The sequence below is a fragment of the Centruroides vittatus genome, unplaced genomic scaffold, assembly GCF_030686945.1.
Source record: "Centruroides vittatus isolate TY-2023 unplaced genomic scaffold, ASM3068694v2 contig_391, whole genome shotgun sequence".
Classification (NCBI taxonomy): Eukaryota; Metazoa; Arthropoda; class Arachnida; order Scorpiones; family Buthidae; genus Centruroides; species Centruroides vittatus.
Window position 1 is genome coordinate 3,427,553 of NW_027122207.1, and position 27,541 is coordinate 3,455,093.

Here is a 27,541-nt window from a genome sequence, read left to right on the forward strand (position 1 = left end):
TTTTGCTGTTGATGTTGAAAGAATCGATAGCATTGGTATAAACAAGAATTAGATCAAAGTTAGTTTTCTACTAGTTTATTCATTTTAAATATAACAATAACATTACAGTGACTAATAATTTTATTTAATAACGTTTGTTATAATTTTTTATGCCTCAATCTTCTAATTTTTGTCATTTAGATCATTAAAAATCCGTCTTAAACTCACAGTAATGCCATCTGTTATTATACATCGTTATTGTTTTAAAATTTTATCGATTGTAATACGAAAATATTCATTATATCCGTAACAGTGTTCTAGACACAACAAACAATTGTTATAAACAAACAACTGTCGTAAAATTATTCTTAAATTCGTAAATTTAAGTTTATACGGAAGAATTTATAAGGGATTTAAACACAAAAATAACTTATTTCAACAGTATACATTTAAAATATTTTGAAATAAATTTATGACTTATTTTATGGTTATAAATACCATAATAAATGAGAATTGTCTGAACAATGACTAATTTTTTTTTCTTTAGAAGTTGTTTTAAGAATTCTTGATCATTACGTTGTAAATGGTTCGCTCTAATAATTTGGCTTTAAGATTACATCTTAATTAAGCTTTCCTTTCATTATACTGAACTGAATAAGCATAATAATTTCTGTAATTATGATATTATTATTTTTTTTTATAAAATTATTTTAAGCTGTCATTATTTCTTTTCCTTTTAGTTTTTATTATTGTCTTTTTCGTAATCAATAGAATAAGAGCAATTAATCCCTTAATTTTATGAAACGTATCTTTTCTGTTAGGTTATTAATAAAAAATATGAATAAAAGTAAAAGTAATTCAGTAAATTTCGTCTTAAACTTCTTTACAAAACTTAGATCAATGATGTAAAGTTGCTTTGTTTTAATGTTAAGAATAAGACCGCGTAGTGTTTAAGGATTTGTTATGTTATTCATCTAATTAATTTATCTTAAACAAATAAAAAAAAAGTAATTTGCAGTCGAAATAAACAAGAGCGGTTTATTTGCTTAGAAAAAATGAAGAAACGAGAAAAACACATTAATATGTCTAACATCTTAATAAATGCATTTTTTAAAAAAAAAAAAACCATTCTTTTCTCTTAATCGTGGATAAAGAAAAATAAAGTAAAAAACAATATTTTTTCTTCTGTGTGATGTATAAAGTGTTTTTATCAAGAGATTCACCTTTTTTAAAATTATAAAAACAAATAGTTTGAATGCTTAGAAAACACTTTAAAATATTTTAAAAGTATTTGCTTATTTACTTGATCAGCAATAAAACTTAGTTAAATTAATAATTTCAATTCATTAATTACATTTTCAACGTCATTTATTCTTTCAAAATAATTAATTCTTATTTCTAATGTGATATTATTTTTGAAAAAAATTAAGAATCATACGCCTACATAAATTGACTTTCGATTTTTAAGTTTAATTAGCCAATTTTTAAAATGATTTTTTTAATATAAGAAATTATTATTATTATTGTTTATTTTTAATTAATATAAACAATTTATTGTTTTCTAATTAAAGATATTTTTTTTTAAAGAATATTTTTGAATAAAATTATTTATTGTATTTTGATGTGGAGTGAGTGTTAAAAAGGTAATAAAATGTTATAGAAGTTGTCTTATAAATATGATTTCATTTCGTTAAAAATTTTTTTATATAATTTAATTAGTTTTTGCAATTCGTTACATTAAAATCGTATCTAAGTTATTTTAAAGTGAACGACACCATTTTAGTTTAAAAGAGGTTGAATAAAGACAAGTCATTCAAGTTAGAGTCTCTCATAAAGAAAGATGCTTTTCCATTTCCATGTTTGATACATTCGTTTTTAAAGTTTCCGGATTATTAAATGAAGAGGTTAAATCTATATAAACTTAAGCTATATGAGATTTTTATAGGCTAAAACTCTCATACATAGACTATATAAGATTTTTAAAGACAGTCTGTTGTCTGTCTGTCACACTTTATAGCTCAAGAACTTTTCAACGTGGAAAAATGCGACTGACAGAATTTCATTTTTACATGTAAGAGCACTCCAAAAAATCTGTTATCGTATTCTACCATCATTTTATATAAAAATGGCGAAAGTGTAAAGAAGTAAACGATCTCTAAGACATTGCGTTGCATATGAAATCGATAAAAACAAGAAAAAGTTAGAGATGAAGTGGAGAATAAAAACGTGATTTAAGTACGTCTATTAATTTTAAAATTAATTATAATATTAGTCAAGGATTAATTTCGAATATTAGTAAATTCAGTAGCTGTTATTTTACTATTTTACTAGTAATTTAAAGTGATAGAAAACGTTATATTCTCTGCAGAAGTAAGAGTAGAAGGATTCTTCTACTCTGCATTAAACTTTATAAAGTAGCAGTAATTATAATAAGAGTGATTATAATATATAAATAATTTAAAATTTTATTAATATATGTAAAATATATATTTCATATTATCATATTTCTAATTCAAAATGTCATATTATTAACGCTAAAACATTATTTTATAATCTATTTCTTTAGTTACGAAAATTTCTAGTATTTCATCAAATATAGTGAATTATGTTTACTATCCTTTACTATAATATTGTATTGTTTACTAAGTAAGTTGCAAGAAATGAATTCCTACAACAGACATTTATTGTCTGTTGCAAGAAATAAGTTTTCCATAGTCCTATATAGGTTAATTGATTGGTGATGGTTTGATCGATAACTGCCGAAAACGTTTCCTTTCCACTAAAAGACCAATATCAATAATTTTGTCAACGTTTCAGTTTGTCAGAAACAACAGCCGAACGAGTGTTATAAATATAAACGTAATCTTTTCAAGAAAACTAAACAAAACTAGAAAACTAAGAAATTAAATTCTGAAAAAACGTAGACTTTTTAAAAGTTTATTTTTCAAATCAGGATAATGTATAAATTCCATTTTCTATTAAATAGTAGCATGGAATTTTGATCATTATCATTTAATAAAATCAATGAAACTGAAGACGTATAGAAAATTTTATAATGTATATTGTTTTATCAAAGAAATAATAATTGAATTTATAAATATAATTATTTGAAATATCTTAAACAGATGAATTTGAGTAGACAAGTAAATACAGTCTGTAAATTTTTAATACACATTTACTTTTGATTAAAAACATTTCTCGGTTATTTTTATAAAAATGTGAAAATTTGCATCGTTAACACATAATTAGAATCTGTACTATCAATTTGTACTACACCAATAACAGCATAATATTGTCACTGACTTTGATAAAAAAAAATTCTTTAGAGGGCCCGAAAGGCCCGAATCCTAGCGAACTGCACCTAGCTAAATTCTCCATTAACAAATATTTATATTATTATCAATTCATAATTTGTAAATTTTCTGGTATTCTATTATATTGCATTGTACTGTATTTTATTATTATATTGATTAAATTGATACATTTGTGGATAATTAAAAAAATAAAAACGAGACTTTTTATAATTAAAATTAGTATGTAATGCATACTCAAATATCTTTTATGTAAGATTTATATTTTTCCTAAGTGTATAGATTTTCATTAATTTTTTATTTGAAAAATATGTCATAATAAAAAGCATCGAAAATGTATTATTATTACACAAAAAGAAATAAATTTTTAAAAAAGTAAATGTTAACATATTAATAATTTGTAGGAAATTACATTGTTCTAGAAATTATTTCTTTATTTTATTTTTCTTTATAACTTTTTTGGATAACTCATCTTTGTCAATTTTATATTATATTTGTTGACAAATCAAACAAGTTTTTAATAAATAATATATCAATTTGTAAGAACGGTTGCAACTTGTATTTTCAAAATTTACTTTACCGATCAAATTGATTCGAACAATAATGGAAACGATTTAAAAATAGAATAAAAGCAATTTTAAAATTTTATTATTATTACTATTTTAATATTTACAAATCCCGAGATATATTCTTATTATTTGCAGCTATCTTAACGAGGCGAAATAATGGAATTTTTATACGAAAATCACCAATATTGTTGATGTCATCGAGTTACAAGGATGAAGAAATACAATTTGATTTAGTAGTCACGTCATTTAATGCCATGTCAATTATCTTGGGTTTTATCAAAAAGACAAAGAATCGTAGCATCTAATCCTGCATAAATGTTTTATTTTTCAGTCTATTAATATACATTATCACTTTTTGGAGATGGCAGTATCATTGTCAAGTTAATTATGACAAATGAAACTAAGTAGAGACCGATTTTGATACCATTATCGATCGATGTAGATACTTTTAGAGGTAATAGGTATAGTAATTTTACTACTAATAAACTTATGGGGGGAAGCTTTTGCATAATGGAGATTGCTTAGAACGAAGTTCCTCAAAACCATTTAAGACTTAAACGAAATTCTTCCACCAAGACCGAAATTAGCGAGAGAAAATTCAAAATGTAGGGTCGCAGTTAAGCCAACAGAAATGCTTATTGCCTTTTAAAATGTTTAAAAGAGAGAAAGTATATAGGGAAAGGGTTGACGTATGGCATGTTAACGATATGTAATGAGAAGTAAGTAACGATATCCGCCACAATTTGCGTTGCATGATTTTCCCATTTCCATCTGATTGCATTTGGCTAATGTGAAGCGGAAGTCGGTCGATCGTCGGCAAAGATACGTTTGAAAGTCAGTCTAACTTCATTACATTTTACACAAACAACGAATTGTAAATGAACGTTTGCATAAGTTACAAATGTAATAATTTCCAAGATGATTGTTCTTGCAAGAGATATTATTCATTTACCATCATTGCTCTCTCCGAGAGTCAGCATTGTTCCCCCTTTCTTCCTTCCTTATAAATAAAAAGCTTACTAACTACATTGTGATTTATTGAAGTTCTTAATAGAATGTTTCCACACGAGATAATAATAAATATAAAAATCAAATAATTTTCTTTAACCTTAATCAAAATAAACTATCCATTATCACCGAATGTAATATTTTTGTTGAATTATACAGGAAGGGATGCATTAAAAATCAATAATAAAATGGCAATGTATCTCTTCAATATATGATGAAGTAAATCTCATAATAAAAATAAACTTCTATTCATCTCTGAGCAAAATGAATTTTAGACAACTTCTTTTAATCTTTATCCAAATAAATTGTTTAAAATTGTAATAAAAACGGCAGATTTTATTTGTTATTTTTTAAAATATTTTTTAAACATTTATTATAGATGTTAATGAGCTGCCTATTTTTTTCACAAATAAAAAATATAATGCAATTTTTTTTCTTATATTTTACTTTAAAATATCGTGAAATAAATTGGATAGTTTTTAAAGTAAAAATAAATATAAAATCATTTCTTTTAACTTCAATAAAAACAAATCATTTATTATCATAAATATACATTTTTAAAAAAATATTTTTTGTAATACAATTCATTGGCTACAATAAAAAAGAAAGGTTTTCTTCATCCGTTTCAAAAAAAAAAAAAAAAAATTACATTTGAAAATCGAAGAAAATTTAATTAGGATGATAGTAATACAAGCTTCGAACTTTTTAAATCAATATATACACTGTATATTATTTTTAGAAGATAGAAATAATAAATATAAACAAGAAATAAATTTTAATAAATTAAGTTCTTTAGGAAATTTTCAGTGAAGCCTAAATCCGTTAGATCTGTCGTTATGTCAACAATGAAAGATTTGTACGTAAGCTGTTCGGGAGACTTGGTAGTTTGTGTTTGGACAGAACACTGCACTTAGTCACCGTCAACACTTCGGGTTTGCAGCAGAGTGCATCTCGGATAGTTGTTGATATAAGTTATTGACGTCTAATTGATAGTTGGCATTTTGTAAACTTCAACAGCTTACAAATAGTTTACCTTCGATACGGCTCCTTTAAACATTTTCACTTCAAAAATGCTGAACAAATAAACTTATAAACTGTTGCTAAATCCGCATAATCCTAGTTAAATCAATTTTATAGAAATTAATTAACTTAAATATTAATTGATGAATGTCAATTTTATCCTTTTTTTTATTTTTTGTCACAAATTAAACATTTAGAAAGCATTTTAGAAATTACGAAGCTTTAAAGCTATAAAAAAGCTATCTATATTTTTATTTGGACTATCAATCTCATGCTGTAGTAATAGAAAATATCTGTATTCGTCTGCTCTAATTCGAATCAATCTAAACTTTGTAACTGGTACGAACAAAGAGTCGTAACTCTAGACTATCACTTTGCTTCAGTTCGCAGTTCTGTTATTCTGCTGCTAAAATTACAGGATCAGCTGGCAAATGTGGCGCCACCGTTGTCAGCGTTATGTAATTTAGGGCTATGATGTCACATGATGGATGTGTATGATATGTAGTATCATAGACGCGAAAACTGAAACATCCAGCAGGAAGTTTCGAATCCGTTCATTCTAATTCCATAATAATATCGTCAAACTCATAAATGGAAATGCCATTCTCTCATGAATTACAATATTGATGCGGTGTTTTCTGTAATATAAGAAAACTTTTATGTCGTGTGAGGTCTATTTGTATATATTGTATGTATTTATGCTGTACAAGTATACAGAGAAGGTCTGCAGAACAGCCGAACTCTTCTTTCCGGTACGGCATCTTATTAACCTACTTTTAGTTGTGGTTCAGTATTGCGATTTGTGTATTTTATATTTAATTTCAGTTAAAATTTTTTACGTTTATTTTATGTAATTCTTTAACTCATTTATAATGCTACAGATACATTTTAAAATGCAAACGAAATAAAAGATAAAAAATTCATAAACAAAATCTTTCTCGTGTTTACATCATTAATTTCTATTTCTGCCGAACAAAAATTTTTTCAATATTTAATCTATTTTAATGATTAAATGCATTGAAATATTTTATATTTATTAACGTAGCTGTTTTATTTTGTTTGTTTTAAAATATATTAAACTGATGTTTATAGTGTATATATGTACTATTATATACCTCATAGTCGATAGCGTGGCATATATCTCAATAATATCTTCAGAAAGATCTAATACGAAAAGAGAAAGAAATGATTTCTATTTGCAAATAGAAAGTGTTAATAATATTCCTTTATAGGTATCCTTTAGAGAATTATACATCGATCAACATAAAATTATATTCAGCTCCAACCGATAGCCTCAAACGTTGTAATGACAGAAGAGTTCGTATGTATCCGTAATACTTCATCATTAGTTACTATAATGACTTCCAAACACAACTAAGTCTATTATCATAGCCACATTAAACTGTCATTAATATAACGATTGGATCAAACCCATCGACTGCTGACTAAGATACAATGTAAGACTGAACATCCCTATCATATCGCCAGTAGAACATCACATACGGTGACATTCTATCCTTTCGAAATGCAAATTATCTCTAAATATAAAGTTGAAATAATTACTACGTATAGAGGGATTAGTTGTAGATTCAGTTTTCATCTTGTCGATCCGTCTTCATTAACCTTAGCTTTCTGCTTCGTTATTTATGGTCTTTTGGACCATTAATTAATCACATTGGGACACCGCATATTCCGTTTCTGCAGATAGCTTTCTCGCTTAGAACGAGTATTGAGTTACTTAATTTTTTAATATTTTCACATCTAATGTGTTGCTTTAATTGGAAAAGTTATCTCGGCATCACCCAGATCCTTTTTAATTTGAAAAGAAAATCATAATAATCTGTTATTAAAACTTGATATCCTCCTCTAGATTTTAATCCGACAGCTGATTAAACACATAAATCGTGATTCATAACAGTAGTAACAATCATAAAAGGTTCTACAACTATTCATTAAAGATACATGGTATTAGATTCCCCGATAGCTCGTCATCGGAACATTTATCGAACATTCCTAACCTCCCAGTTAGTGTCTTATTAAATCAAACTGTTTACGTGGCTTCTATAGCGGGTTAGGCAAACAAAAGAAAAATATGCTAATCCTTATGCCATGGTATTAGATCAGGTGTCATTCCCTGAATATTTGTCATTCCGTCTTTTGTGGAATATGATAGGAAAAGATCGATCGAATACATACAGCATCCAGAATACGGTGATGATGGATAGCAGTGGATAAGCATCGTTGGACGTTATTCTCGTGAAGACGTTGGCTGACTTATTAATGCATCTATAGGTCTTGATGGATGGGGAGTGAGTTTTATGTCATTCTTTTATTCCCAGCTTCTACTTACGTCAGATTCGTATCGTTTTCGAGATGATGCTAGTTTAAAGCTCTATACTTTCAAACAGCCGATTTATCGCCAAAATAATAGAAAATTTTACAATTAATTTAACTTTATTTCTTATCTCTTTACTGCTTTTTATTGCTCTTGTTTTTACGTTCTTACGAAAAATAACTCTAACTGATTTTTATATGTAAATACCTTAATGGTGCTTATGATGTATATAAATCATATATGTAAGTACGGATAACTCGTAAGTATATGTAATAAAAATAAAAATAAAAAAGGAATTAAGATGACGCTTGCATACGAACCTATATGCAATTTTACAAAATAAAAATATAATCGAATCTTCATTATATTAAACTTCTTTTTTCTGCAAAATGAAATATATTTTCAGTTTTTCCTAAAATTTATACGAAAGATAAACTATTTGTATTATAAAGTATATTTAATTTAAGTAAATTAGTTAAATGCCACTCTTTTCCATTAAAGAACATTCAATTTACGGCTATTTCAAGGACATTTTGGTAATTAAATCTACAAAATAGTCAATGTTTAAGCACTGTAATAAACTTAATTTGTTTTTTTAAACCAATGCTGCACACACAATTGGTCTTCTTTAGTCAGCTGAAAAGATACACATATAATATATAATAGTTGCGACGAGATAATGCCAAATATTCAATTTTATATAACTTTAAATATATTTCTTAATTAGATTAGACTGTAAAATAATGAAAGCAATTATATAAAACAATAAGAAAATAAAATCTTCATATTAAACTTGTATACAGATTATAAAATACAAGTAAAAACGATATTTAATGGTGACATAAAAGCAACTAATATCAAGACAGATCAAAAAGATTTTTAGATTCCTAACAATCAATAAAATACTAAGAAAATTTTCTCATGTTAATTTATGTTGTTATAATAATTATTATGTTATAAAATTTATATTAAGATTACAGAAAAATCGTTAATTGCTAAAATTAATTAATTAATTAGCAAAATAAACTCGGAAATTAATTTATCATTTAATGAGGATTCTCGTTAATATGTTCACGTTAACAATTGTATATAAATATGCATCGTTAATCGATTCTATAATTATCATCTTTATTAATGATGTTTATTTATAATTGAAAAGAAATACTTTTTAGTTAAAATTTCAAGATTGGTGATTTATTTCTGTTAAGAGCAATCTTTATTCTAAAGTTAGAAGATTTTTTTTATATAAAAGTAGATTTTAAAGTCGTAGTATTTTACGTATAAAAATTTAATTTTTTAGCTAAATATTTCAGGAGACGAGAACGAAATGTAATGTATATCCTACAAGCTTTCGTTGCATAGAAGGAACTAAACGAAAGCTTAAACCTGTTGTACTTAAAAGACGATTTAAAATCGCTACTTTTATTTAATTATGAAAATGTTATTTCAACAAAAAATCAATCTGTATGATTAAAATGCAGACACATGACCAATCACCTTCAGCTGCTCAGTTCGCTTGATCTCTCTTCTTTGCTAAATAAATCGATCTGACTGTTTTTTACACTTAATTATTCTTCATTCAAATTAAGGTTAATCTAATCGAACAGTTAAAGAAAACCATTTGTTTTCATTGGATCAATATGATGCAGCTGTTGTCTTGAAGAGCAACGGAATCGACGCACTATCCAGGTATAATGTAGCAATTATAAGGGGCAATTATTTTAAAGATTTTTCCTCCTTTTAATATTTTTGTCGTAAATGATATATGCGGTAAACTAAACACGTTTTATAAAGGTAAAGTATGATAATTATTAAAATTTAAATTTTTATTGCTACTTAATGTTAAGAATATTTTAGAAAAAACAATTCTTTTTCGTATGCGACCTTATCGTTATTCTGAAGGTTAAATCAAATTAGAAACTGGTATTTAAATTATTATATATACTTAACAAATAATTATTATTAAATTTTAAATTAAAAATTACTTAATATTCCATGAATTTTGAAGTTTTTATTAATAATTTTATATAGAAAATATATTTTTATTTCGTATATTTTTATATATTTTCGGTTTATGTTTACGTTGATTTATTTATGTAAAAAAAGTATTTTATAATATTAAGAAAAGTCATTAAAATAATTAATAAAGCAAGAAAATTATTCATAAGTAAACAAAATTGTAACTAGAATTAATTTTGTTTCGATTTTAATTTCAAATTAAAGTCGTCTTTCAACACTTGTTAATAAACAAATCGAAAATAAACAAAAATATTTATGTAAATCATTAATCTTACTAAAGTTATTTTATAAAATTTATTATACTCCATTGTTTATTTTTGTATTATCATATCAATCATTCCACTACAGAAGTGGAAAAAAGAGAGGAAGGATGCGAGCTTTTAAAGCATTCTGGTCATTTTAAGAGACATTTTCAGAGATGGATTTATCTAGTCTAGGCCAAAAATACTTATAAGTCAGTAGATTTCGCCAAATCGTTTTTTCTTCGGTACTACCTCATTCCTAAATAGCCCATAGAAGTGCAGACCTACCGAGAGGTTCAGCAATGGTAATGTTATCACTGGAAGTGTGGTTGATATGAAATCACCTTCTGAACCAACTGGTCTGCACTTCCATCCCGAGACTTGACCGCACCGTTCGTCATTCCTAGCATCGTCTTCTGTCTTCCAAAGTTGGGTGTCGTATTTTATGAAGGATAAGGAGAAGTTATCGTTCGTTTTATTGTTCTTCGGCGCCATTATTTTTTGAAATCCAAACAGAAATGGCCAACACACTATTCCCTAGATTCCTCTTATGATCAGCCATATTGCTGAATGTACAGTACATACCTCTTAGACTGACTCCACTATTACATTAGACTTGTTAATACTGTTTAAAGAATAGCTTTATGTGTAGGAAATGTTAACAGATATTTATAGAGTGGGTATTTGATAGATATTTCAATATTATCTGCCCGTTATACTGAACAATAATGAAGTTAACTTCGAGATTTATGTCGAGGTTATATATCTGCAGAGTTTCCTAATTCTTAAAACAAAATATGTTAAATTATCAATTACTTCATCTGAAAACATTTGAAATATTCTTATTTTTATTATTTACAATATTAAATTTTGATAAGTTTACAAGTTTAAAATAAATTATTAAATTTTTATATTCTTATCAGTTTTATAAGATATTTATTTATTATGACGTTATATTAACAGATAAAATGATATTTTAAAGCGAAAAAGTAAAATTATTTTTTATGTCAAAGCATATTTATTTCAAGAGTTAAAATAAACAAAAACATATTAAAGTGAGTGAAAAATTTATCAGCGTTGGTTGCAGAGAATTCCTGTTTTGTAATATTCTTAAGCATTTAAAAAAGTTCCATATTTTATATTAGAAAAACAAGAAGGAATATGACAGTTATCCCATGAGCAAACACACCTGTTTTACCATATCATTTGGCTAGTCATTATTTCACTGCAGGTATTCGCAGCAGGTTCTTGCTCCGCAGCAAATTGAATTACATTCGATTCCTTAGACAAAACAAAAATAGCTGATGAAAATACTTGCTATAGAAGATGACGAGACTGTTTTCTCTGGCGGAATAGACGGGATTATCCAGTCGAAAAGTGACTGAGACTGTTAGTTCACACAAAACCTTCTAAATAAACAAGATACACCACTGAAAAGGAGCCCCAATCTGTTTAGAAGGCAAATATTCCATCTTTTCCTCCCTCCTTATCCCGCTGTCATTATTGGCAGCTGTTCACACATGAGCTTACTTATATCTAAGTGTTTTCTTTTGTCTCACAATAGGAGATGATGTGGGTCGTTTTGATCAGTTTAGATGTGGTTAGAATCGAAATAAGCTTACAGATAAAAGTGATTGCACTCTATAATATTATCGAAAGTGTAACGATCGAATGAGAAATAAACAAATACATCTATTTAAATGAAAAAAAACAAATATTATTCTATCTAAATTTTTAATTAAATTTTTTGTTATTTAATGTTTGAACAATAGAAGTACAGTACTTTAGAATATTATTTTTTTTAACCGTAATAAATTTTATAGATTATAATATTTACTTTCTTTGACCTAATAAGCTAATTTTTATTTATATCAGTTCCTTTTTTTAAATTTATAATAGGCATATAGAGGTTAATCCTACAACAGCCTGGTTTTTTATCATCAAAGATTGCACGCATACACTTTTGAAAAAAATCCTATAATAAAATAGAATTAAAATAGAGCACATATTTTTACCTCTTCTATTGATTTCTTCTTCACTTTTTTCCCCCTCCTCTCTTATTGAATTTAATGTAGTAAAACCGAACCATTTTTCAATTCTGCAACTTTATATACGAAGTTTCAGTAAGAAAGTAGAACGGGTCGAGATTGAGTCTGAACTATTTATAGTTAAATAAATAGGACAAAGCAATATTATCTAGAAATTTATTACTTATATATACATCTCTGGACTATTCTTAGACACAATAGGGGAGAGACAATGTTAATTTACGAGATGAAAGATGCTGTAATAATTTTTAAAGTTAAGAGAATCGATAAGATAGAAAGTCTTACTTTAATTTTACATTTTTATTTCCGAAAGGTTGGGTTTTGCATTCATCAAATTAGAAGAAAAACCGACAGCTGAAAGTATCCTAGTCTGACAGATAGATGGAGAGATTTCACCACCGTATACTTTATTGTTCTAAGGAAAGCCTGTTGTCAGCTTGGAGTGACACGAAGGGAGGGAAGCAGTTATTCTATCAACCTCTCCCCCGATTTCTCGGGGACAAGGAAAGGGCGGAGCCACTACATTGCAACGGGATACAAAGTCTGCTTTGAAAGCGGGATTATTTACTCTCTCGGATTATTCCATCGGTATGGTGAGTTGTAATACGTTTCGGTGATTGGCGGAAGAGATCCGGAAGCTGACGGCGGCAACTTCCGTCAGTCAGGCAGACGTGATTAATCCATCATGCAGCGCCTGACATACTGAGGGATCATTTCCTTTACTATCAGTCAGTTAAAATTGAATCCTTTTGCCAAGAAATGATAGGCTAAGGAAACGACAGACAATCCGAAAATAAGATTGTACAAGATATGAAATTGCATTTTGATTTTATTTCTAGAACAAAATCTGATTCTTATTCTACATTTCTATGTAAAATGGCACGCTCTTCTACTTCTATCTGCATTTTATTTTGTTTGAATTCTTTTTTTTCTTTTATATATTCGTTTGAAAACATTAAAAGAATTATGTAAATTTAATTATTACAATTTTTTCCTCTTTTTTTTAAAATATTTTTTTCATTTATATTAATCAGAATTTTCTAACTTTACATTAAAAATTCTAGTTTCATAATTGATTATAACGTTGTCATTATACCAAGCGAAATTCCACAATTTTAAACGGCGGAATAATTAATGAATAAATTTTTTTTGTTATTATTATTTATTAATATTTTTCTGCAAATAAAATTATGCTGAATAAGTATCTTAGAATTTTTCTGCGAACAAAAACAAAAATATTATTCAACGTTAAGAGAATTATATAAATTGTAAAAGAAAACACACTTCATAGTAAAATGAAAAAAACATTTAAAAAGCCTAAAGGAATAAAGAATTTCATTCTTATTTAACTTTAATCTACTTGAGTTAAACAACAGCGTATTGATTTCAAACTCAACATTATTTTAAAGTGGATTAAAGTTCTTTTATGTTTAATATTAAACTAGGCAAACAATTCGTTAAAGTTCAACTTGATTTAATCTGTTTGAATTGATTAGTACTTTATTTCTAATCTATTTCTATAAAATTGATGATAAATAAATTAAATAACTTTTATACTAGAACAACTTATAAAAGTAAATAATCCTCTTCAATGAAATAAAATTTATATATGTTTATTTTTTTCCTTCAATAAAATATCTAAGAATATAAACTAATTCGAAGAAATTTTATGTTATTTAAATTTTTTAATTTAAAATTTTTTTTAATATAAATTGATTTTTTTTTATTAAAAATGTTTTCATTTTTACTAATATTTTCAACTAGTTCAAAATTATTTCAATAATTTAAATTAAAACAATTTGAAGTGTGTAGCAAATGTTGCTTAAGTAAAATGATTCAAGATTTAAATTTTTCATTTAATTAAATTTAGGAAAAAAATAATATTCTTTTAATTTTCTTATTCGTGCTTGAGAAATTTTTAATCCTATTTTTTAAATAACAATCTGTTTGCATTTTAATATATTCAGAAGTATTTTTACAAACTATATCTCCGTTACATTTTAGAAATAAGTAAAAATAATTTTTATTAATTATAAATTCTAATTAAAGGAAAAGAGTTCCTGCTACACTCCGAGAAAAATCTGTAAAATATAACAATTTACGTGTAAAAAAAAAAAAAAAGCGGAAGAATAACAATAACTGATAGATTCTTGACGTTAATTTTTGCTATTTTACGATCGAAGTGCCGCTTTTATGCACCGTAAACATATATATCACGAAGACTACGATTATAAAAAGTTTCGAAAAAATTTGTTTAGTGATAATTTATACGGAGTTGACCTATATAATACGATTTAACTCGTTAAATTTTACAAAATAACAACTAAATCTTTATTAAGGTAAAGATCTACAATGGAATCCAGCCTAAGGCACCGTCGTTACCAGTCACATAAAATCTTTGTTGAGAAGAGCGAGGGTGGCGGACAGGACTCTCTCGTCGGAGATCCATCCTCTGGTACACCCCTATAATCTGAACTAGAAAGTTTGGCACTGCCAGGTGTCACATCCCAAAGTTCAGATACTTGAACGTTGTCGTGACGATAGGGGGTCTTCGAGTCGGGAGAGGGGCAGAATAACGTAGAAGAAGCCAACTTTGTGCTTTCCGCCTCTGACGTCGTAAAAATCTCTTGTGATGTACATAAAATCGGACAAAGATGGTCGAAACTCTTGTCTAAGTCGGAGACTTAATGACTCAGAGAATGCTATGTTTGGAATGGTAATGTTTAAAACATGCGCATACAAAAACTCTATTCGGCTTGGACTACAACGATTTAAATTGACGGCAATCTTTGATTAAACTTGTTTGTTTAAATTCTTATAATATCTGACATAATCATTTCCATGTTACATTGTTTCTTATGTAATAAGAAATCTCATATCTTATAATAAAATCCTAGGGCTTTTCAAGATTTAATAAAATATATTATTTAAATTTAAAAAAAAAAAACAATTTTATATTTATCACTAAAATACTGATATTTTATTTTCTGTATTATTCTAGAATAAAATATAGACTTTCAGAAAATGAACCTTATGTGACGTTTACCGAAATTTTAAACCTGACAGTTTGAGAACCCCCTGCTGAATGAAAAACGTTAATCTTTGTAGATTTAAAATTCGATTAGATGGATATAAAAAGTCTCACTATAATGATAAATTGCGTATTTCTTGGAAAATATGTCTATTTATATGACTAGAAAGTGACTTAACTCGACGGTTTGTTTTCCATCATCGCATTTATCAGAAAAATTTACTTTTTTGTTATGATTAAATTCGAAATATTTGCATTTAAATTTTTTAAAATGTTAAAATGACGTTAACTTGCCAAATTTTATTTTATGCTTTCTGTCTAATTTTTGAAATTTGATAGATACTTTCGATTATTCTTCTCTCATATTTATATAAAAAAAAGTTAATTATGTTTACATTATAAATATACGAAATAGAAATTTAAAATTTTGCAAGTCTTTAAGATAAAATATAAAAATGCTAAAAATGGTCTTTTTTTGTTTTTGTTTTTGTTTTTTTTAAACGAAAGCACTTCGTTAAAATTTAATGATGATCATGTATTTTGTCATTGTTATTTTATAGGCCTACAAAACATGCAACATCTGTCAAAAAGTGGTTTTATACATTTGATCTAACATACTACCAAAGTTAATGGACTAAGCGTATGTTCTATTTTTATAGCTTCAACAGCCATTTTCACTTTGAATAGGAATTTAATATGTGATTTTTTTCGAAACTTCTTTCGAGAAATTTTCTGTATTTGTACTTAACTCGGATGTTAGAAAAATAATCGAGTTATAAATTTCGCTAAGAATTTTTAATACTCTTAAGATTTAAAATTATTCTTATTATTATTATTATTTTTTTTTATTCTAAAAATCGAACGTAAATTGAATAATAATGAAGTTTTCCTGTTAAATAAGCTGAAATATTATTAGAAAAAAAGGAATAGAAAAGTATTTTTGAAAATAATTTACAGATTTTTTTATATTAATATTTTTTTTATTAAGAGATTTGTTTTATATACATGCGAATAGCTTATTAGCTTCTAAAGTTTCGTGCCTAAGTTTGGTGCAATTGGTATTCTTCTAGTCTACCGGAGACTAGAAGCAAGCCTGCTATTATTTATGAGTTAGTAGACATTTTTCTTATCCCATTTTCTCTGAGAAGCTTCTTAACTACTTTATGTTTTTATATAATTAATGATAATTCATCAACATAAGTCAACAAAATAAAGAGTTTATTGTGTTAGAGAAGAAACAATCTATCATCATCATAGAATAAGCTAAACTATAACAAATAGAAGGCCATTTACCACCTATTATGATATTAGTCACTGAGTTTTTCTTACGTTTTACTCAATTATATTTTGAGAGAGGAAAAAAAAAAGATAAATAAATTGCATAATTACATAAACTGGAACTAAGGTAAAATTTACTTTTTTGTTTTTGTATTATAATTCATATATTTTTCTTTTTATAGGAATACGAAAAACGTCTTGAGTTGTATAAAAGCTTACAAAACTCTTCATTCAGGTATATATTAGTATACAGTTTTAAATTTTAATAGACGTTCTGTAATAAATACATTTTGAATGTTTCAATAATATATATTGCTGTGTATTATTGCAAAAATTCAAAGCATATTGATTTATTAACATTTAAACCTAGAATATTTACTTTTATAGGCTTTTATAAACATAAGAGTAAACATATATACATATAGTCTATATTTACTGTATATTAGAGTAAACATTCTACTAGAAATAAATAATTCATTATTAATTATGTATATAGAATGAGTCTATCAAAACGATGCAATTATTTCTTTTGCAAATGTACACTTTTACAAATTAAAACGAAGCCAAACAGAACAAATTTTAAATTGTATAGTAAAAATTTAATTAAAAATTATGAGTAAACTGTTTATTTTAATTTTTTATATATATTATTTTCTTTCTGTGATTTTCAAATTTACAAAATTAAACAACTTATTCACGTAAGAATAAGTGTAATATTTCATCATTACGAGAAAGAACAGCCAATTACTGGTTTCAACTAAGCACAAAAATATTATTACTTTTTTCTTTGATAAATCATCACGGATATTTGAAGAGAGTAAAAGAAAATCCTTGTTAATAGTAATTCCATTTTAAGCGAAATGGGATATCACTCGCTCATAAACTATAGTTGAAAGGGGAAAAAAAACAAAATAAAAAAACATTATTTATTACTAAAGTTATTATAATTCCATGTTTTGCTAATACAACAGGCAATTTCATTTATCCATATTTCTTTCTAAGCATGAGAAATGCAGATAAAGCCATAAACAGATCGTTAAAGTATTGTCCTAAACATAATTTTTAAAATGTTTCGGGAAAAAATTTCAATAATAGAAAAATGTTAAATAAATTTTAAGAAGAAATATTTTTCAATCTTAAATTTATTTTTCCTTCTATACGTTTATATATATTTACAATGAGTAGATAAAATTGAAAACACAATAGAAAAACTATTCAGGAACCGTATTCTTTCTCAAATTTTCACACGCTATTTAAAAAAATAATCAAAACACATTTTCAATAGATCTTGTGTGTAAGTATTCATCCTTTCAGAGCAAATACCATTAAATTCAAACTTTTTATTCCTTAGAACTGATCGATAATTGTTTTCCATTCGCAATAACTAATTCTATATCTAAAATAAAACTTCCAGATCAATATAACAGATGCTATTTTAAAGAAATTAATTGCCGAAATCAAATTAATTGAGAAAGATGCAATATTTATTTTAAATTACTGATTAAAAACAAATGTAATATGGACAATTTTGAAATTAAAATTAATTTTAATTAACTGTTGCTTGATGATATTCATTAAATAGAAATAAAAATTAATGTATTTGACTAATGTTAAAAATTTTAATATCTTTTAAAATATAATATATACTATAATAAATGATTTTAAAAAATATATAGGCCTATATATTAAACGGTTTATTTATATTTTTATTGCTAATTTCATTCAAATTTCCTAAATAGGCTTATATGATGTTTACTGTTAAGAATTTTATAAATGGCATTAATATTTTCTATAATTCTTATTATAATAAATATTGAAATATTTTAAAAGTCCTATAAATGAAGTAGTTAGTTATTAATTTTTTAAATAAAATTATAAAATTTACAATAAATGATAAATTATTATTTTAAAAAATTCCCAACAATATTACATAATTTATAAGAATAAAAAGTTTTTATTTTAAAATTTTAATTTTAGAATATTCAATGACAATCCTTATATATTAGAAAATTTAAAATTAATAATAAAAAAAGTTGTCATTACTTTCCAAATCATTACACTAAAAAATAAATAAATTGCTTGTTATCATTACTTACATTATTAATTAGTTTTATTAAATTAATTTAATTTCGTCTTAATTATATTTGTTGATAGCCACAAATTTATTTAATTTTTTATAATGTTTTTTTAGAATAACAATTTCTTTTTCTTTCTGCTTGAATTTTTTCTACGAAACATCAAATGTTACATCAAAAACAAACATTTGATGTTTCGTACAGTTTATGTTACTTTATTACATTCTTAAAGACAAACAAGTCTTTAAGAATGTAATAAAGTTAACATAAACTTCTAATAAATATAATTAATATTTTCTAATCAATCATTGTATTATTTACTCGGAATAATAAATTAATTCACATATTTCCAACGTTACAATTATTTATTTTATACGTAAAATCGTAAAATTATAAATTTATTCTGTAAAAGCGAAATCAATTCTGATTATTTTGTTTTTCTCAATACATATAGCAATTTTTCTAAAAATTATTTTTATAAAAATATTTTCATCTGTAGCTTGATACTCTTCGTCAAAATTGCAATATAAGCTTATCTAATCGCCCCAACAACTGTACAAGAAACAGTTAGCAAAGCTTGAAAAAAACGAGGGGAAAAAAATTTCACCCGTCACCAATGTGACAGAGGACAATAATATAATGTGACAGGTGTCAGAAAGTCTCCCTTTATACGTCCAGGTAGAGAAATTTTAACATTAGATTGCACATCTTGTCATTAAACTGACAAATCGTTGTCAACCGGACTTACATAAATTGAGAGAATTACTAAAGTATGTAATAAAACGAAGAAATCATGCGAAAGACTTAGTTGCCTTTTGTGTTTGTTTCAATCGAATATTAGTTAAAGACATTTTCAGTTAAATTATAACTTAGTTTACTAATTAATTTAAAGATTATAAAGAAATTACAAACGAATATTTAATTGGTTCATTTATCGCTTTAAAATCGATTTTCTCGAATTTAACTTTAGATAAATAATTTTAAAGCTGACTTTAAACAAAATAAATTTTAATATTAATAGAAATAGTTTAAAGAAAATATTTTGTTAAAAAAAAATAATAATAAGTACAGTACTTTAAAAATAGATGCTGTGTTTCTCGAATTTTTTGTGTTAAAATTTCCGATGTTCTATCATAGTTTGAGGCCCGTGTAAGGTGGTGTCGCTATTTGCTCTATATATGTACACTGTGTAAGTATGCTTAAGTTTTCCATGACCAGACATAAATTAAGTGAGAGAGGCAGGGAAAAAAAGGGGAAAAAATCATCGCTGTTAGATTGTTGGAAAAGTTGAGAAGAATTTCTTCGAATGCTCTTTCTGAGAACGTATATTTGGTATTCTTAATGTTCGCCGTAACATTGTTTAATCAGCTTTTTACTTTTCCTTTTAATAGTGGACGACATTTTTAAGATTTTCAGCTTTAACTGTAATAATCTGTCAAGTTTAATCAGTAGAAAATCAAAATTGCTTAAGAACCTTTCGCTTTCATTTAAACATTTTGTTAAAATTAATATGATTTCTTTATATTAAATTAATTTATCATCGAATTACATTAGTTTACAAGATATTTTTTTCTTTCAAACAAATTTTTGGCCATTTTGCATCACGTAAAGATCGCTATTTCGAACTATAGCTGATGGTAATGCAGGATAGAGGAACAGAATTATAATTTTGATATTGATTTAACTAGATTGCATAAAATTTTCCTCATATTTTTGGGAGAAGCATTTAAATTTAATACAATTCATTATGTTTATTAAATTTAAAATTGTTTAAACGACTAATTTTACTCGAAATAATGAAATTTTGCTTTGTGATACCATGTAATGTTAATCACTCACTTCGATATTACCTCCGCGTTGCATTGTTACAAAATACATTACAAACATCTAAAATTTAATATAATAGATGTTATTTGATTTCAGTATAGCCTATAGTGATACAGATAATTATAACCAATTAAATTATACCTGCATCAGGTTTTAGTAATATGAAACCTTAGAAAATTGTTCTAAATATATCGCCAATTATTCTACTGCAACTCATCCGAGAGTAATTTGTAACTTTTCGTAAATATTAAATCAAATTTTGCGAAAAATAAGAAAAAGAAACGAAGCTGATTTATGATACCAGATTGATAACTTACGGAATGAAAAGAAATATTAGCGAGGTAGCGAGTTATGAAAGAAAATTAGATCTGTCAGATTGATTGAAGAAATATAGAATTATCGAGAATCGATAATTGTTTGATCCATTTAGTTGGGTAGGAAAGAAATCGTACTTCATCCATTTGTGATAATTTCTTGAGTGAAATATCAGTTGACATGCTTCGAATCAGCTGATTTCAGTGAAAGAAGCACGCATCTACTCTTTCGGCCCATTAAACCTAAAGAACGGCTCGTTTTACTGCTTTCTCGTTAACACTATAATGGTGCTTGTCCACTTAAAGTGCCATCGCTCAAATTCGATACTTCAAACAACTCTCTTGAGATCCACTCAACTTATGTTTGTCTACAGTTAATCAGATCTCCTTTCAAGATACGTCCGATGAACTCCACTGATATTGCCGACGAATTAAATTAATCAATCTTCACCTACTGACTTGACTTGATAATCATTCCAAAGAAGAATATTTCTGACGTCTACAATTGTATTTTTGCACTTGGTTATACTCATACAAAGTCTAGCAGTTATAATATTTCATTAATTTACTTTGTCGGTTTGATTACTCTCTTCATCTTTTGTTAATGATGATTTTCTTATCCTTTTAAATGAAGATAAAATGGAAATTCCGCCATCCACTTACGTGATATTTACACCGTCTATTATGTAACATAATATTTTATTCAAAAAAAATATCTTTTCTGCGAAAATCTATTATTCAAACAACTAATAGAAGAATTTTGTTCGGCTTTAGTCTCCGATTGCTTTGTGAAAATAATCTTTAGATTTTAAATAAAACAATTTATTAATTAACAGGATTTAAATTACTACTCGAAAAGTATAAATATAACAATAAAGTTAAAATAAAATTATTCTTGTTTTCATAAACTCGTATTCCCGCATGGAATTAATTCTATCCAAAGTAACACTCTGATCTATATCGTACAGCTGTCGTGCAAATGCTCCTTCCAGTGCAAATTTTCAAAAGTATCTTCTAAACTTAACCCTATAAACTTCTTGATGTTTTCGTAAACGTCGATATAACAAAATTAAGCTAGTAAATCTCAAAAGTGAGAGTTATTACTAAGAATTTAATTGAAAACAAACTAAATATTTCGCTTAAATAAACAAATTTTTAAAATTAAATGTTTTATGTAATATATATATTACATAAAACATTTAATTTTACATATTATATAGGCCTATATATATTTAATAGGCCTATATAATATGTAATAATATAGGCCTATATATATATATTTAGAAACATTTTTAGTTCCATATAATTAAATCGTTTATTAGTTAATTTGCGTTATACATTTTAAACGTGTGATACTTTAAGTAAGCATAATTTTTCATATTATATTAATGTTGTTTCCTGAATAGTAATATAGCTCAATTGACTATAAGAAAAAATAAATTAATTGATAGTCAGGTTAATATATTTTAAAAATAAAATTTATTACTTTATAGAAATATGATAAAATTCCATATTTCTAATAAAAGTTTTATTCCTGCTTTTAAAAAACTCTCATAAAATATCATTAAAATTGTTAAGCTGGTTCCTGTCCAATCTGTTCTAATGCAAACAGCTTATCCGTTTATTGTTAGACTCTTCCTATCAAATTTTCAATCACCGATTCGCTTCAGTACTATTAGCTTAATAGATCTACAGATAAAATCTCCGAAATAAATTTACATCGTCTACCAGGAAATTTCCCATGTTACATCTTTGTCAATAAAAAAAAAAAAATTAAATATATTTTATAGTAGACTTATATTCTACAACATTTCCAGATTTATTTTTCTTGTAAAACGACGAGATTATATAGGCAGACACGTTAACCATATAACGCTTCCTACAAAATTTATGTATAAAGATGATTATATTCAATATATAAGACTTAATACAAATAAATGGTGCTATTTTGCAGAATGTTGAATTAAACAAGAGATACATCCGATCGGGAAGATAGTGTGACATGTCACTGACCAGCACAGATAATTGTATCTGCGAAGTCGCTGCTCATCCTTCTGTCCTTCTCTGTCAAGACGCCGCTCAACCATGATGTTCATTTATCTTCTGCAAACTGTTACCTCCTACACATCTGACGCTGGCTTGTGTAATGGGAGACTGTTTAGATTCTATCCGTATCATAAAGAGAGCTGAACACACGACCAATTCTATTGGAGATGTTCTACTCGCACAAGAATATATTGCACCAGGTCAGTTTCCAATTGAAAGAAATTTCACTGTTCAAAGAACAGGAAAGATCTAAACTTTTATTTTTATATAAAGTTTATATTTTCAGATTTACTATAAATGAAAACTATATTTTCTTAGTTTTTTTTTATATTGAAGTCACTGAATATTATTATTCTTTTTTTTATTGCAAAAAAACTTTATACAGAACTTTCTCCTATATCATTTCTTGAACCGATATTAATATACAGACAACCGCTTCTTATGATGAATATTTATCCACTCGGATAAATCTATCTCCACAGATGAATCCAATTCGAAAAAATAATATTTAGAAAAAGTCTGTAACTGTAAAAGGTATTATTATTGATTTCTTCCCCGTATAGAAAATTGTATTGCTCTATATAAAGAGGTATATATGCTTAATTCTTACAATTGAGTGATTTTCTATTTATCTAGATAAATGATTTAAGAAGATCTAACTACAGTGTATTGATTATTTTCCGTCTTCTATCACATTATCGTTTTGCATTTTCTCATAAAATTTCCGGAAAATATTATTGTAAATGATAAATTTCTATCCTAATTTAATTTTTATTTCTTTATTAATTCTTTGAAATTAACTATCGGCAATGTAAATGAAATAAGCATTATAAACTCATTCATAGATCTTTTTGATTTTGTTTAATCGTAAACATAATTAATTTTTTCTTATAATTGAATTTATTTCATTTATTTTCTTACACTATTTTTTAAATAACTGTCAGTTCCATCTAGTGAGAACTATTTTAACCAGGTTTAATTGCTATTCAGATACCTAATTTAATGTTGTGTGTTGTTCAGACAAAATAAAGAAGAATACGGATTATAGCCGAATACCTGTACCGTTAATATTGAAGTAAAAACAAAAAAAAAACATTGGACTAATTAAATATAGTTGTTTTGATACTAAAAAAATTAAATAATGATAGCGCTAATAAAGTGTAAAGATAAGAATGTTAAAAGTTTATATCTGTAATTTTTTTAAATATAATTTTTCTGTCTAGCATTGTAATTTCGTGTGAAAGAGTTTTGCGTTAAATAAGAAGGGAGGAAAAAAGCACTGAAAAATCATTTAAATTACGAAGTGTCTGCTGTAATTGGTTGGAAGAAATGTGCATTTAACACCCAAGTATCCTCTTGTTGACTCATTTGTAATTTACAAAGAGGTTTTAACAATGGAAAGGCCTATTTATTTCAAATAAGTTTCATTTTGTGAAGGACGCAATTTAACGAGAACAATGCGAATTGGAGAGATGGGAGACTACCCACTCAAATGGTCTATGAGGCTTCCGGTGATCAGACAGATGGGTCTTCTTCCCCGCTGTGAGACAAAAGGACACGGTGGGAGGCCGAACGTTCGTATTGTCACCCTTGTGCCCCCAATAATCTATGGTCTCGAAGCAAGTTCATTCATCAGAGGGCACTCCTATCCCAGCTGTGTAAACTGGTCCCTTACACAAGTCCTCGTGTGTGGGAAAGACTTGATTGACAACTTATCTCCTCCCATTCTTGGATAAATAACTCCTCATGCCCTGCGGAGGTCAGGTGAAGCATGACCTCGGGATACACAATCCGACAAAAGTAACAATAGCATAGTGAAAAGGTTTTTTTTTTTTCTTTCTTTTTCACTTGCACTGAAGAATGCCATCTATATTTCTGAATCAATACATTTCTCCCTGCAAAACTATTTATATAACGATCGATTATCTTTTCTGGCTGTTTACAGGTGAAGAGAGAGTCTTTGCAGTTAAGTATACCTTTATTTTTTTTATATGAACTATCGAATTACGAGGGCTTATAACGTGTTCGATAACGAAATTGATATGGCGAAACTATAGCCTATAAATCGATTAAGATTAGAAAAACTTGATTCCGTCTTCAGTTTATGCTATGAATATTTATCGGATATTTTTTTGAGGGCGTTATTTCGAATAAATGAAAAAATTTAACGACTCTAACGTCTTTTATAATTTACAACCCATAGCGTTCTACTGGGTATTATAACAATAAATTATACTTTAGTAATCCAAAGGACTTAAAAAATTGATTTTTATTGTGTCATTATTAAATTTTTCCGCTTTTTAAACATATAGTGCATAGACAATTACTAGACATTTTGTTTTTTTAAAAAAATTACGTAATAATATGATTAAAAATTAAAAATTATTTTTATGTACTTTTGAAAATTTTCGTAAAAATTTTAAATGCAAACATTTATAATATTTAAATATGTTTATTCTTGAATATTTTATTAATTATAAATATATTCTTTCAATCGTTTAAATAAATTTATAATGTAATAGCTTTAAACATCGATTTAATTTAAATATGAAAAGTAAAATTTTGATTTAAGAGTTTATTTTCATAAATTTTTAACTAATAACACTTGTGTCTAATTTATCTAAATGAAGTTCTTAATTACGTAAAAATTCATTTTCAGTTTTCTTTTTCGTACTGATTCCATCACAATTAATTAAACATGTTGTTATTCCATTACTTCAATATCTTTCGCATTAAAACGAAATTTATAAATTAGAAATTAAAGAAAAATATTGTAGACATGCGATTTTATTTTTCCTATTAATAGTCTAGACCTCTTTAAAAATCTGTTTAACTATATATATAGTTCTAATCTTTTAATAAACATATTATCAATATATCAACAAACAGAAGAGCGAAATCCCATCTTTGACGCTTTTCTGTTTATTTATAAATAGCAGATACTTGATAGATCTGATCCAGACATATAAACAACAATAAATATTTTGACACCGATAAATATATAGATACGTATCTCGCTGATGATATCCTTTCTACATCGACATGTAATTATAGGTCTTTGTTGCGCAAAAGCCAGTTGATAGAACTATTGAATCTTCCGGAGAAGATATTTCTCTCTTGGTCTAGGATCCGTGTTATTTATTTAACTGAAATTGTTTCACATTTTGTTTTGATTCGTTGATATAATAATTAACTTATATAATTTTTTAAAAATCTGCAGTGTAAAATATACTTTTATTGAAAAATCTATGGAAAATATACAGTATACAATATCCATTTTAAATATTCTTAATTTAAATTTATAGAAACATATTCGGATCTACAGACTTACTGGCTTTACAATACATTAAATATTGATATTTACAATCCGATATATTTTTATTTTACATACTTTTTTTTAAAATATTTTAAAAGTGGAAAAGTAATATAAATTTATATTACTTTTTCACTTATAAAAAATTATATTCTATTATGAAGACTTTAATAAAGTTTAAAATTTTAACAGAGAAAATTATTTATGTATTTTTAACATATTAATTTTTTCTTGTGAAATTCTTATTTATTTTTATTAAACGATATAAAGTTTCTTTAAAAATCGCGTTAGACCTATACTTTTCATGTCAAGTTTAGATCTATTTTATTATTCATCACTTTATTGGCCATCTGTAAGCATAACTTACGTAGAGAATATAATAATTCCGCCTTTAAAAACATATTTCACGAACCTCGGACATCTAAAGTGCATTTTATTAACATCGAGTTATAAATTTCATAATTCGTTATAATGTTTACATCTCTTGTTACAACGACAGGATCACTATAATATTTCTTTCTTTATTATTTAAGATTTTCTTCGGGCTTTGTAGCGTGTCTTCACTTTTGCTCATTATAGTTCTCTTTCTAAACTTCCAGGAGCCGAAAAGAAGATCCGACACCCCTAAAGGCCACACACAGCGACAAAGTCTTACCACCTGTCATTAACAGCAGTGGCTATTCCTGCAGTTAAGGGCACTGCACCCGTCTCTTAACAAACACCGAAAATTTACCCGCAGTGTACCCTCCGTGTAATACGCTACCGTGATTCCTGAAGGGCCACCCTCTTATTCCCAGCATGTGCTTATGCTTCGGAATACCGTAATTGGATCGACTGTTGCTATTCCTGTTGCCTTTCCGCTTATTAGGGAGCACATTCCATGTCTGACCATAGTAAAGTGTAAAGATTATACTAATTTATTGCTCATTACAAGGAGCTGATCCTGTTGTTTGTCTCTATGCTCCATAAACACGTTTCCATTCAACTTCTTGATGACTTCTACCGTATTTACAGCAATAAAATAGTTTTAAAACACTTTTTAATCAATACAAATTTTTATATATTAATTAGCACATTTTAGATAAATGTAATTAGTTCAAAATTGTGATCTATATTCTTTAATGTA

At 26.5% G+C, this 27,541-nt stretch overlaps 1 long non-coding RNA gene across 1 annotated transcript; it reads left to right on the top strand.

The window, feature by feature from the left end:
• On the top strand, positions 1–27,541 carry LOC136975913 (uncharacterized). Its single transcript, XR_010880846.1, has 3 exons — positions 1–58; positions 23,011–23,302; positions 27,015–27,541. It is a non-coding gene; the product is annotated as an uncharacterized lncRNA (long non-coding RNA).